Below are 15,413 nucleotides of genomic sequence, written 5' to 3' on the forward strand. Positions count from 1 at the left end.
AAAGTGTGAATTCCGAGGATGCTGGGCAGCCCCCTCTGTGCTACGAGATAGCACTCGTCTCCTTTAACAGAGCTGAGGACTATCGTTGCACTGTTCCTGTTGGTCAGACCGGCGGCAATGCTGTATTTCAAGGTTTCCGCCAGTCTGCCAGATCAGACAGGCGGAAATCTTGTAATAGGGTGGAGGGGATGCCACCGCCATGGCGGTGGCATCCTCCCCATAAGTTTGGCAGTCCCGTGTTGGGCCAGGCAAATTCGTAATGTGCCCCATAGTGATTGGACAAAATATTGAGTTTAAACTATCATGACACAGGAATATTATTGCAAGATTGTCGTGATGTCAAAAATATAATTGAAAAATATTGCAGATAAAAATATAATTTTTAGGGTTGTTCTTCACATTGGAATTCTGTAAAATAAAAAGCAAAGCCTCTGAAAGTTTTACCATTGTAAGAATATAAGAATCACACTAACAGAGAAGTAACATAAGAAAGGCATGCAGTCTTACATTCATCATTCCTGGGTCAGACATCTAAGTCCTAGTACAGTGCCTAATGTAAAAATAAATAAATAAAAAACAGTAAGTACAAGGTTCACATTTTTCCCTACTAGCCCACCACTGACACTGCAGAATGCTTTATTTGACAAATAACAAGGCCTCAGAAAACACCTACTCAAATTAAGCATTGCCCCTGTAACAGGGCACCATGCCTCATATTGATATTTTGTTAACTCCGTAACTGCTTGGCCTTTTCCTCCTCAGTGCTGAGCCCTTTTTTGACTATTTGGGGTAGTTTGAGCTTAGGGCTCCATAACTTTTTTTCCACATAAGGTGTCCACGCCAAATTTGTGTCATTTTTTACCAACATTCCAGAGATTCTAAAAGTGCTCAGGGTTTCTGGATTCCCCTGGAGGAGACAGGGAAAATAGGCAAAATATGAAGGCCCATATTTATACTTTTTTAGTGCCGCATTTGCGTTATTCTTTTACGCAAAAGCGGCGCAAACTTGCAAAATACAATTGTATACAATACAATACAATACAAGTTTGCACCGCTTTTGCGTAAAAAAATGACACAAATGCGGCGCTAAAAAGTATAAATACAGGCTAAAGTTTTTGGGGAAAAATAGGAAAAGAGTGCCCTGGATAAAAGTGTCTCTTTTCTTTTTAAATGACATCAATGAACGGTTTGCTGTACTAAAGTCATCATCTCCCTGCTTTCAGAGCTACATAAAAAACTATGGGCCAGGTGTAGCAAAACTAGGTTTTGCGACTCGGAAATTGCGACTCGGAGCAACTCACAATTTCCGAGTCGCAAAACCATATGCAGAATGGTGTCTCAGACACCTTCTGCGAGTCGCTATGGGGTCGCAAAGACCCACCTCATTAATATTAAGGAAGTGGGTCGCATTTTGCGACCCCATAGCGAGTCCCTGCACTCACAGGGATGGTGGCCTGCTGAAGTCAGCAGACCTCCATGTCTGTGACTGCTTTTGAAATAAAGCAGTTTTTTTTTTTTTTTGCAGCCCGTTTTCCTTAAAGGAAAACGAGTTGCAAAATAAAAATAATAACGAAACCTTTTGGTTTTGGTTTTTCAGAGTAGGCAGTGGTTCATTGGACCACTGCCTGCTCTGAAAAACCCTTTTTGGCAACATTCACAAAGGGGAAGGGGTCCGCATTCGCGGTCACAAAGCAATTTAGCATAGTGATGTGAGTCGCAAATAGGAAGGGAACACCCCTTCCTATTTGCGAGTCGCATTCACAATTTGCAAGTCGGTACCGACTCGCAAATTGTGAATGAGCATTGCAAATGGCATTTTGCATGGCGCAAACTGCGATTTTCGCAGTTTGCACCATGCAAAATGCTTGCTACATCTGGCCCAATGTTTTTACCAAAGTTTTGCCACTTTTCAATGTGTAAGCTATTTTTCTTGGTTTTTTTGTGCTCTCAACCTACTTCCAGTTTGTAGTGGAAACCGGTGGGAAACCCATGAGTGATCCAGGAAAGCTATCTATTTCTGAAAATTAGACAAAATTCCAAATCCAGCAAGGTGTCTTATATGTATATCCCTCAAGGTTTTCCCAATGAAGCAAGCTAACCTACATATTTCTGAAATGAGCACATAATTTGGGATTTAAGAGTAGTGGTTATTTGTACATCTCTGAATGTGTGGGTACCTGTAGGAGACTATGATCAAGAGGATTGTTTCAAAATGTGTTCTTTCCTACATACTAGCTAATTTTTAGGAGGCACAAACACAGCGAATCCAGTAGGCACTAACAATAGCCTCTATTCAATTTTCCCACACCATTTGTTCTGATAAAATTGGTACCTCACTTGTGCTGGTATGTCTAGTGCCTGCTACAGGAAACAGGCCAAAACCACAAAATAAATATATCACATTTTTCTATTCAAAATGGGCGCAGTTTTTTGCACAGTGGGTAGCTTTAGATTTGGGTCCTAACTCAGCCGGCTTCTTGGGAACCCTAGCAAACTTGTACATTTTTTAAAACTAGATACCTAGGGAAATCCAGGATGGGGTGACTTCCATGGCTTTCACCAGGTTATTTTACCCATAATCCCTTGCAAACCTCAAACTTGACTAGAAACAAATGTTTTTCACATTTCTGTGATTGAAGGTTTTGGAATATATGGGGAGCCACACACTTATTTCCACCCAGCATTACCCTAAGCCTTTAAGTAAAAATGGTACCTTGCTGGGTAGGTCTAGTAAAAGCAAGAGGAAATAGCCCAGAAAAAGCAACATAGAAACATAACATTTTTCCACTCAAAACAACCAATGTTTTGCTAAGTGGTGGATTTTAGTCCCTAGCTCATTGCGCACCTAAGGAAATCTAGCAAACTTGCACTTGTTTCAAAATTAGACACTTAGGGGAATCCACGTGGATCCCATGAGATTTGTTTTTAGCCAAAATGCCCTGCAGACCTCAAACTTTGCCTAAAATCACTCATTTTCCTTACATTTCTGCGATGTAAACTTCCTGAACCTACATAAATCCACAACATTCCACCACCCAGCATTACCCCACTTGTACTGATAAAAACACTGAACCACTTATGTGGCTGGGCCTTGTAACCGCAACAGTAACATGTTAAACCCAAGTCAATGGGAACTCTTTCTTGGGGGCTAAGCCCAGCCACACAAGTGAGGTACCATTGTAATCAGGAGAATTGAGGGCAAGCTGTGTGGTAGGAAATGTGTGGCTCCTTGGAGATTCCAGAAATACTTTTTCCACACAGAAATGTGAGGAAAATGTGTGTTTTTAGTCAACGTTCGCAGTTTGCAGGGCATTGTGGGTAAGCAAATGGGATGGGAGGCATGCAAAGCACACCACCTTGGACTCCCCCAGATGTTTAGTTTTAAGAACTGTCTAGGCCTGGTAGGTTTTTCCATGTGGCATTCTATCTAAGCCCAAAAGATGCAGTTGTTCACCATTGCAAGTGGGATGATACTGGGAGTTAGCCAATCCCTTATGGCCCATATTTAAAAACAGTAGAAATACAAAAGGTGTACACTGTTCGAAAATTAGCCAACCAGAGGACCAGGAGTGGCTAAGAGCGTTGAACCCTCAAGCAATGGATCCACTCGCTACCTAGAGAGCTATATGGGTAAGAGCTCCCTTTGGGAGCCCACCAGGCATTGCAGCACCAGTCTGGTGCAGAGCGTTCCCAATGATGAAGCCAGTCATCCATTGAGATGCTTGAGGGTTCAACGCTCTTAGACACTCCTGGTCCTCTGGTTGGCTAATTTTGGAACAGTGTACACCTTTTGTATTTCTACTGTTTTGGGAGACCGTACACTGGACCACTAACCTCCCGGTCCCTCCTCCTTGTTCTTTGCCATATGTAAAAACAAAAAAACAACACCCAAAAGAATCAAAAGTTCTCCTTCTTGTCATTGGGATAGGATACTTTTGTCTGCAGGGGAGCAGAAAGACTGTTGAGGTTTTAGGGGTGAGGATGGGGCCTGATTCTAGGCTATGAAAGACCCCCCCATTATGTTAGTAAAAATATATATTGCTATTATATAGTATGCTCTCTGTGCACCCAAGGGTGTATCGGGTCTAATTACTCCAATCTGCCCTTCCAGTGGTGGCAGAAAGACTGCTGCCCTATTTAGTTGAGGTGGGGGAATGTACATACTCATAGTGAGCAGCTCCCACCCCATATAATTTTGTTTCAAAGGTTCTGGAATCTAGTAGGCTATCTGCCCCCCTGAGGGTGCAAATCAGGGGTAAATAGCCCCATATGCCCCCTAAGGAGGCAGGAAGAATTTCCCCATTCACTTGGGGTGGAGGTGTAGATGTGCCCTTGTAGGTCAGCCCCCACTACTAAATTAAAACAAAAACGATTCCTTGACATGTTGCTTCTGCTTCCTCATTCTGGAGATCCGATGCCTGGGAACTGCTGCAGCAATTGAGGGACGTATGCCGAGATACAAGCCATGCAGTATGAGCAGCAATGAGTTTGAGGACTCGCTATCTCCAGTGCAGCCAGAAAGGAAACCAGAAACCAGTCGGTCATTTGTGCCAATGGGCTGCTGATACAGCAGCAGGATTGCACCTGTTATGTACCAGAAGTCCTAGCAGCTCCCGGCATCCTGAGGTTAGTGACCTTTGGCCTCAAGGAGATGTGGTGGGGGCTCACTCCTGGGACCAATGAAAAGGAGAGTTCTGCTTTCCCACTGGGCTATACTGCAACGGGCTGATAGACTTGAAAAATTGTCACATGATTTGCTGTAAAGTTGGTATGATATTTCAATCCGATCTCCCAATTCATGTATGTCACAGACTTTGTTTTTGCCATCGTTATTGATATCATGCAGTAACATCATTTTAAAGCAGCAGGTGGTGCTAGTAGTGCAACACTTTGGTCTCAGAAAATTACAGTGCACTGCTCAGGGCTGCCTGCAGCAGCGGCTCTAAAGGAGAGAAGCATTTAAATAAGAGGAGATATACCCAGAGCCTCATTGCTAAGCACAAATTCTACCTGCCTACAGCCAGAAGGTAGTAACTTTAGAAATTCCAAAACCAATCTTGTGCTTGAGCATCCTGCTCCAAAAAGCCCGATACTGGGAATGGTATCCCAGGAGCAAGGAAATATAAATTAGGCTGGGTTAGGTCAATCTAATTACATTTTAGAAAGAGCGTCAGACTAGACTATTTGGGAGTCAGGATGGAGGATTTGCATATATGGGAAACTCAATTGTTAAAATGCACTGTCCCTGAAACAAAAAGCAGGGGACATTTGGAGATTTGCCGGTTTTCCTATCACACCAGCAATGGAGATTTACAAAAGCCAAGCTAGAGGAGGAGATCTCTATGGTGCAGAGTTATGGGGACATAGCAAACTATCAGACTTAGAGAGAGCTGAGAACTTTTTTCTTAAGGCCTTGTTAACAATCCCTTCGAGTTCCCCCACACTCCTTATTCAAATGGATTTTAATTTGTACTCTATTGCGGATATAGCCGCCATGAGTCCACTGCAGTACTGGATTAGATCATGGTCTACAGATATTTTAGACCGGTATTGAACATGATTAAGAGTAGTGCTAGCTGTCCCGTCGACTGAAAAAATTCCATGGTGAAGTTACGTGAAGAAGGCCTTTATGAAATTGGGACTAGGCCTGTATTGGTCAGATCCTCTTTATCTCCCAAACAGTGCTACACAAACTTTGAAGGACGCATACTGGGCGAATTTGCAAGCTGCACAGCTACCATCAGTTCCGTCCGCTAGCCTGACGGACAGTTTCTTATTATCTAAGTGCCATTATGAATTTGAGGCTTATCTAGATATGATTTTAACACCTCGAGCACATGCACTTTATATCAGATTCAGAACTGGATCCCTGCCTTTATGAGCTTTTACTTCTAGATGGAAGCAAACCGAAAGTCAAACAGATCTTTGCCCAATGGGGTGCATGACCAAAGAGAGCACTGCCCACGTTCTATTCCACTGTCCAGCATAAAAAATTTAGAGGGCTCGGTGGATTGGGCAACTCTGCAAATCCATGTATATTAGAGATCGGCATTCAGCTCTAAGGATTTGCAGAAAGAGCCCATGCAGGATGGTGGCATGCGCTTTGGCAAAGTTCTTAGAGGCAATCTGGCATATTAGAACTAAATCTCTGACCATTAACGTATAAATGTCACAAGTTGCTTATAATTGTGCCTCAAGTTTTTTGCATTTCTAATTCATGAACATATACATGTTTATCAAATGGGAGATTTTAATCACCAGGGCATAATGCCTTGTGAGTTGAAATGAGATGATAGGTTGGGAACTTTCCCATGGGAAATGAATACAGTCTTTTATATATTGACTCTGGTAATGTGATACACAGCGTGGTGGATAAGGCCTAAGTCGTCTTCTCTATAAAGAACTGCAGTTGTAATTATGTTTTAATATTCTTTTAGCGTGTCGTGTATATACTGCAATTCCCATTTATATTCTAGATTTAATGAAACTTTTATTATATGTTTTTGGATAAGTTTCTTTTAACTGTTTTTAATAATCTAATGGCTTTTATTTTTTTCAAAATAGATCTTGTGCCAAACTTGCCTTTATGTATTTTTTGCCAAAATAAAGCTGCAATTGAATTGAATTGACAGAAAGTTGCAACATAAAACTGCTACAAGCCCAGGAGATTGCAGTTCTTCACCAAAGACTGGTTTAAATTGAGGAAAGCGTTTTGCAGATACCAGTTAGATTAAAGGAAGCAGAGGAAAGAATATTGGATCTTGAAGACAAACCTCTTTTTCTGAATAAGGACATGTTACGTGCACAGACGAAAGTTCATTATTCCAAAAATAACATCAAGGAAATGGAAAATCAAGCAAGGCGGTCTAATTTTTAATTTGTGGGTATTACCGAGGAAAGCGAGACTCAAGGGAACTTTAAGAATGCATTTCAGGTATTTTAAAAAATCTGGCAGGTTCCAGCCTGTAATTCCTTTATTTTATTACAGGATTGCATTTTTGGTTTAGTCTTCTCCAAGCCAACCTTGGAATTCTGGAGGCATAGGGGTTTACTAAGATGGGGGACTTCCTCTTAGGCTTCCTTCTTAGGCCAAAATCAGATACATGAGATAATGGAGACACGTTCATTACTGTTTAGTTTTATGTCGATTTTGGGCTTTTTAATAGCAAACTAGCAGGTTGTGAGTGAAGAAATACACTCACTATTTCATCATTTAGGTAATAATAAACTGTCTGAAGTGGGTAATTGGTATTGGATACTTTGCAAACATTGTAACTTGGTGTTGATCCCTGAACCTCTGGATAAGATCTGTAGGTAGACCAAGATAACAACTGGGGACGATATATGTGTGAGGTGGGTCATAAAGCCCTTGGGGCTGCTATTTTTAAAATAATGTATTTTCTGTCAAGATTGCTAGCTTATTATACCCCTCATAGGTTGCATAAGATGTTTCAGTATATTCTGGATCAATGCTTTCAAGGCCAATCAAGTGGTAGGGGGGACTGGCTACATATTTGTTTACGTGGCCTGCACTTTTACCAATTTTGGAACAAGGTATTCCAAGAACTAAGTAAATGCATTCATTGTACAATTATATCCCAAGCCACTATTTGGTACATCATACACTATTAATATGGTTGATAAAGCTGTATATTATTTTATTTTGATAGCTATAGCAGTAGCTTGCTCCTTGATATTACAGTATTGAAAAACAACAGATAGTCCAGTTTTTTAATGTCGCTATATGAAAATGAGGAGGACCGTAGCCTTTGAGAGGGCATATACAAGACAAATTGGGAGTCTCCCAAGCTTTGTAGCACTTGGGAAAGCTTTTGAGCTGGGCAAGCTTCAGGCTCTTTTTTCCATCAGTTGAGGACATTTGAATTCTTAAACGTTTTGACCTTTTTGGCACATTGGCACTTTGGACATTCTTACCTTTTAGATTAGGGCCACTTTGCTTGTAGTTTTATTGGTTTATAATTACTAATAACAATGACTGTATGGTTGTGATTCCCCATGTTTATACAATCAGCCATGAAGTTATTTCTACTGGCAATTTGCACTTCTACTTAGGCACTTTATTAATGAATTGTTTCATGCTGCTGTTCTTAACTATCTCTAGAGCACTTTAGCACTTTACATTTTATCGTTTAAGGTCTAACGGATTTAAGTAATTGTTTAATGCTGTTTAATGCTGCTGCCTTTAGCCAAATACAAAACACTTCAGCACTTTGCTTTTTATTGTTCATGGTTTAATAGGGAAGCTTTTTGGTGTTGATTTGCTAAATCATGATTATATAATGAAGTATCATCAAGAGTATAGGTGATCCATTGCCCTGTTTTAACTTTCCAATGTTCTTATTTTTGATGCAGCAGTAGAGCACTTTAATGTACTGCCTTCCTTTTCCCTTTTTGATGGAGTCATTTATGATCTGTTGTTAATATCAATTATGCAGTGGGTGTTATTTTCTGGTGTTTTATTTGCAGCAATTTGTACTGCTTCTGTCTGATATTCTATGACTTTTCATATTCTGCTCAATTAAAAAATAAATCCCTGGATTCTAGTGTGCTTTCTGCTCCCTGGGGTGGGGGCAGTTCTGGGTAACTACCCCAATCTGCCTCACCAGAAGGGCAGAAAGACTGTTGCTTCACTTACTTGAGGGCAGTCCAAATAAATATATATGTATATATATATTTTCTAATTTCCTTGTGTTTAGTGGGATTTCTGTCTTCCCGGGGGTCAGATCAAGGGGGATTATCCCATCTGCCCCCGGGGGATGGAGCGGCAGAAGAACTTTATCATTTACTTGGGGTGGGAACATAGCCTTGGCCATATTGGGTGCCCCCACCCTATATTTAAAATCCCTGGCTTCTAGTGGGGTTTCAGCCTCTCCACCCCCCTACGGGGGGGTCAAAGCTGGGGTTATTACCCCAATCCATCCCCAGGGAGCAAAAAGACTGTTGCCCTATTTAGTTTGTGGGAAGCTTTTGCATTGGGTTCTGCCCCAGCAGTATGCCAACATGTTTTTCTTTTTTTGATCACACAGTTTTTGGAATTCTTACTGTGAGTGAGCCACACTACTGGTGTCTTTCCCATGGTAATCATACGATAAATGGACTGCACATGTATTTCACCAGTGCCTGACTTTTAAGATAAGGCTTCTGTGACATAGCAAGGGGAGACGGTAATTGACTGGTTACATGTGAACACATACACACATGTGTGAACACATATGTGGCTTGTACTTGGGAGACTACTGTTATTGTGCAAAGCCTGGTAACAGCACACAGGTTGTTTGGCACAGTGGGGATTATGCAGGAATAGGTATTCACCCGGGATAGGTCTCATTTGGGTAGTGTACACTATTAGGGATTGTCAATGTGCTTTACTGTTTTAACTATAGTGACACTCCATTATATACATAAGGAGGGAACTACCCTAGAGTGTAGTTTCCCTTCTCCTTGGCCTATAGAGACCATTGATGTCTTGAATGAGAGTGTAACCTGTGTGAGAAAACGAAATTTGTGATTTCTGAAATGATATCTGTTCATCATGTGGGTCATTTGGAATTTACATATTTTCCTGGCTCAGCTCAAGATCAGAGCCCATGCCTTTTGTCACCCTGCTGTGTCCAGTAATTACATTTTTCCAAGTAGCTGGAACAAAGTGTGCCCCCACACAAAAGGAGTAATTAGCACTACTTCTCTGTGCTTGTGAGGAAGAAAGGGGTGGGGCAGAATGACCTGTTTTATTCACCCAGCTGTCACACTGCACCACGTATGGGCCTGCCTAAGCCCACTGAACAAAGGAGAGTGCCCAGACAACTGGATCCATATCACTGGGTGGGCCGCCTTTCGAATTCTAGTGTGAAAGACCCGGGCAGTGATGTCAGAAACGGGTGGAGCTGAGACACCAGGAGCTGATGAAACCAGTGGCTTCTTGATGATGCCATTTTGGATTGTTCAGGGCGGTTAGGACAGGAGTGGAAAGGTGATGTGGCACTCCAGGACTGGTAAGGGGAGCCTGCCTTCTGGAACCTTCCTCTCTCCTTTGTAAACTCTTGCACCAGGAGAAGACTTTTTCCTGTGTGCTGATTTTGCAACTACTGCACTGCTGGACCCTGGGACTGCCATGGAGAACTGGAAGGAGATACTCCCTGAACCCACTTGGGACCCAGGACTCTGTCCAGTTGACCCCAGGACCAGTCGGTCTCCCCAATGACCAGTGAGACAGCACTCAGTACTTCCCTGCGAACCAGTTGGGAAAAGCCCTGGACTTTGCTTTGCCCACTAACAAAGTCACAAAAGACAACTGGTGGAGGGAACCAGGAGGACCAGCTTTTTGAGGACAGCAGTGTTTTTGAGGTGAGGAGGGTTGTTGCGATTGCCCCTGGTAGATAGAGTTCACCATCAGGAGTAAAATGAGTCAGGAGCATCAAAATCAGCCCAATGTGGACTGTTTTAAGGCATTCCAAAGTTCAACAACATTTGACCTAATTCTCCCTCGGAGCACATGGGACTCCGCTGCCAGTTGATCTATCTCCCTGGGGGTGGACAAGGGCCTTGGGGACAGTGCAAGGAAGCTATGTCATCACGTTTGGAGATTGGGCATGCTTGGAGCCTCCTCCCCATGTTTGTATCATGCCTGGGGGCCCCATCCCCAGCAGATGTATGTTAGAGGGCTGGGAACCCATCCCCGAAAATGTCAAAAATAGGTAGGAGCTGTTGTGCTTCCCCAGGATTCCAAGTAGCGTGCCCAGAACCCCATTGCTGCACCCCATCTCAGACCTTGAGGACATGGGGACTACTGTCACCTCCCCCACCCACGTGACCCGAATTCCATGCTACCCATGCAAATGTCTGGGGGAGCGGGAGTCATCCACCATTAAACACATCTACCTACGGGAACGGACAGACGCAATAAAGTATTGCCAGCTCCTGTGGCCGCACACAGGAGTAAGGGCCATGCAGGGAGCCGGCGAGGTCAGCCAGGCCTGGGCTCCCCTTGCTGCCCTCAAATGTCAGCCAGCTCAGGGATACCTGGGTCTGATTGGGCACCACCCCATAAACTATAAAAAGGGAGGATGCAGGGCAAGGCTGCAGCCTGAAGCAGACAAACCAAGGGAAACCTCAGTGCAGCTCTCCCTGGCATAGTACGAGAGCCACTGCTCTAATATTCACTGCTCTCTGGAAACTCGCCCCATTATGCTTTCCGGGGCATTTCTTTAAAAGCACATTTGTGCCCATACATCAGCCTGTGGTGGTCCTAGGACAATGGGGCTACCACCAAAATGTTCATCACAACATGTTATTTCTATCAAGGTCATCTTCTGGGCCCCCACCTTATGTTGGGAGAGACCACAAAATCATCTTCATTTTTAATATCTTTTTTGTTTTTGCTCTACAGTCGGGAGTACTTTGCCCTATATGGTGTTTGTGTACGATAACATTTAAGAAGGCCTAGAGGGTCTAAAATGTGTAATGCACTATAGCCTGCAGGGATTGATTGTATGATTACACTGTAATGCTTTTTCATGTTGTTATGCTCTCTAGGGGCTGAATGTATGGTTACAGTGCTTTCACCCTATTGTTATTACTGTGATGCCCTTTAGGGGCTGTTCTGACCATTATACTCTAATACCAAGTAGATGAAACAATGCATAAACACAAAGTTTATTTCTGATAAATGTTTTTCTTGGGTTCTCATAATGATTGCATATGTGTTATTGATCCATCATTATCACAATAATGACAATGATTGATGCCAAAGTAATAATATAATTACACAATGACTCTTGGAACTCAGTTGATATATTTGAGTGACCCCTCTTGGGGGTCACGCGTGGTTATACAATGTCATCTAGGGTATGTTCCATCTGCCAATGTATATTTATAAATTACTGCTTAGTATTTAGTAGTGTGTGCATAGTAAATGTACTTCTCCTTTTCCTAAAGCAAAAGTGCTGATTAGAGAATCATTTATTGAGTATTCTTATTGAGTGCCATTGATCGGTGATCACTAGCTCATACCACCTCCCTTGAGTAGGCCTTAGACTGCTCTACCTCGCTTCCCTGTGGGAGTCAAGCACTACAATAGAGTGTCTGGCTCCCAGTAAGGACAATTGATGAACTATTATGTGTGCTGGCCATACAACTAATAGCCCAATTTCCCACAGCAGCACCCACCATTATAGTTAACAAAAACAGATCCCTGGTATCTAGTGGGTTTCTACCCCCTCAGGAGCAAATGGGTGTAACTAGTCCCCTCTTCCCACAGGGGGCAGAAAGACTTTACTCTTTTATTTGGGGCAGCCCCACCCATCAACACCTATAAAGTAAATACTCCCAGGTGTTTGTTAGGCTTTCTGCCCTCCCCACACAAGGGGCAGATTGGGGGTTATTGCCTCCCTCTGCCCCGGGGTGGTGGGCAGCAAGACTTAAATTAGAAAATAATCAAGGGGGAGCTCCAGCCCTTGCCCAATGGGCACTCCCACTATCCTTGGTGTCCGGTGTGTGAAACCCTGGATGGGATACTCTCCTGTGGCGATTTCCAAGCAGGAATCCACTGGGCAGAGGTATTATTGGAAAGAACAGATTCTCCCCTTTCCAACAATACCTCTTCCATAATAATCAGTGCTCAAGGATTTGATTCAGTGAAAGTGAAACAAGCCATTTGGCTCACTTTACTTTCACTTTTTTTGTAATGACAGTGCAACCATTCATTACAAACAAAAAAAATCTAAGGCTACTGGGGAGGCTCTTCTGGGGCAGTCTGAGCATTCGGGCTAAAAAGGAAATCCTCAGGTGCAAAACACCAGAGGTAACTTTCTAACCATCCTCAGTGTGGGTCAATGGCCAACACTCACACTGGGGAGGGTGTACGGTGTCGCAAAACCTGCACATAAGGCATTCATAGTTTTTGTATTTTGCAAGGGATTACCAAAATGGGAATAAGGAAATACCCTGTGACTGGGTCTAGAAGTTCTGACAAAGGGCTGTAAAATGAACTTCCATGAGAGGACTGATCCCTGGGTGAGGAACTCCACAGTACACCTACCCTGATGAGCTCTAATGTCTCTAGGTGTAAAACCTGAGTACTATTATGAAAAAACACTTTCAATCCTGTACTTAAATATGAGGTCACTACTAAAGCATAGCTTAGAAATATTTGACCTATTACCTTCTGTACAACCGGATGTTTCCTTGTGATCAGAAATCTAGCTCACTGATGCATTGTTTGTGCCAATTTTGGAGGCACTGCCCAAAGGCTATACCTTTTTGAATGTCAACCGCCCAGCAAGTAAAGCTTGGGGAGCATCATGGCTGTATTCTCATTTGAAGGAGTCATTTCTCATACGGAGTAGCTGTAGTCTATATCGGAGATATACGAAAGCGAACAAATTAAAACCTTCTTGATGAACCACATTGCTGTGCCATACGTTTCTGTACAACTATAAAAAGGACTTACCTTATGGACCTTTTTGGTGTGCCGTGGTACATCTTTGTTAGCTATAAAACAACTGCTGATAGTTAAAAAATACACATGAAAGCAATTGCTGACTCAGAGCTAATGTTATTCAACTTGATGTGTGGAAGGGTGTTTTTTACATTTCTAGTGTTTTATCAGCCCCATTATTAGATAGGAGATGTGATTTCCCAGCACTTTTCTGTTTTCTGAAGTGCTTATTGGTGATCATCTATAATGAATTGATTATTTTCCTTGATTTTATTCATTGGCCGAATGATAGTGATACTTCCAGAAACGTCAACAACTTATGGAGCTCATGACCTCCTTCAGACTGATGCAACATTTAAATAAACCCACCCTTCAAAAGATCTACATACTTGATCAAGTGTGGATCATAGAATGTTTGATGGTTAACTGCTCCACTGAATTATGTGCCTGGTCAGACCACCATCTTATTATTCTGGACCTTCTAACTCCCAGCATTATGTTGGGTCAAGTACAAGACACTAGGGGGGTCCTTACAACAGTGGCGGTAAAAGCTGCTTACCGCCGCGCAGAAGACCGCCAACACACCGCCGTGGCCGTGGAATACCGCCACTGCCATTATGACCCACAGCTCGGAATCTGCCAAAATCTAGACACCCACACAAGTCCGCCACACCAAAGGTCAGTGATAAACTGGCGATAACAAAGCCAACACCGTCACGCAAACAGGAATACGCCCACACTATCATGACCCACGAATCCACGCGGCAGTCTTTCAACCGCGGTATTCCATTCACTTACAAAACACAACCACATTGGACAATTTGAAATACACACACCTGATACACATACACACACCACTCCCACACACTCAATACACTATAAAACACTATAAAACACCCACCCACATCACCCACAAACCCTTACGACAACAATTGTGACAGAAGGCCAGAGAGAGACACCACCAGAAAGAACAATAGCATCCACAGGCACTTAACACCATCACTCACACAACATCCACGCACCTCACACAGCACACCTCTAAATATCACCCCACACATCACAACACACACCACCCCACACATCACCCACACCACCCCATGGCACCGCAAAGACACCCCAAGTTTTCTGAGGAGGAGCTCAGGGTCATGGTGGAGGAAATCATCCGGGTAGAGCCACAGCTATTCGGATCACAGGTGCAGCACACCACCATAGCTAGGAAGATGGAGCTATGGCGCAGAATCGTGGACAGGGTCAATGCAGTGAGACGGCACCCAAGAACTAGGGATGACATCAGGAAAAGGTGGAACGACCTACTGGGGAAGGTGCATTCCGTGGTCTCAAGACACCAGATTGTGGTTCAGAGGACTGGCGGCGGACCCCCACCTCCGCCCCCAGAACTCACTACATGGGAGGAGCAGGTCTTGGCTATACTGCATCCTGAGGGCCTCGCAGGAGTAGCTGGAGGTATGGACTCAGGTAAGTCAAACCTTTAAATACTTCATCCCCCACCCACCTGCATGCCATCACATACCCCCACCCTCGCCCTCACCCCATCACTCCAACTCCTCACATTTGTCCCAATATCACAACCACACATCGCAAACCCAAGCCCTGCATGTAACACCAAAGCATGGACACCCATCACCAAAGCATGTCCACTGCACATACCCATACACCCACTAAACCATTATCTCACAAGGTCCCACACAAGAATGGAAGCACTGGGCTACAGGGTCACCCACCCATTGCACACCATGGCACACACAGATGTAATAATCATGCTTTTACACACCTGCAGGACCCCTACCCAACGTCACCGGACAGAAGGGTCCAGACATGTCCACTCCACCCACAGGAAAGGCCCACAATGATGACATCAGCTCTGTCCAACTGGATCTAGATGACCAGCCCGGCCCATCTCGGACCTCGGGACAGTCGGTTCCCCTCACACTGGCAC

Source organism: Pleurodeles waltl, chromosome 1_2, assembly GCF_031143425.1.
Source record: "Pleurodeles waltl isolate 20211129_DDA chromosome 1_2, aPleWal1.hap1.20221129, whole genome shotgun sequence".
Taxonomy (NCBI): domain Eukaryota; kingdom Metazoa; phylum Chordata; class Amphibia; order Caudata; family Salamandridae; genus Pleurodeles; species Pleurodeles waltl.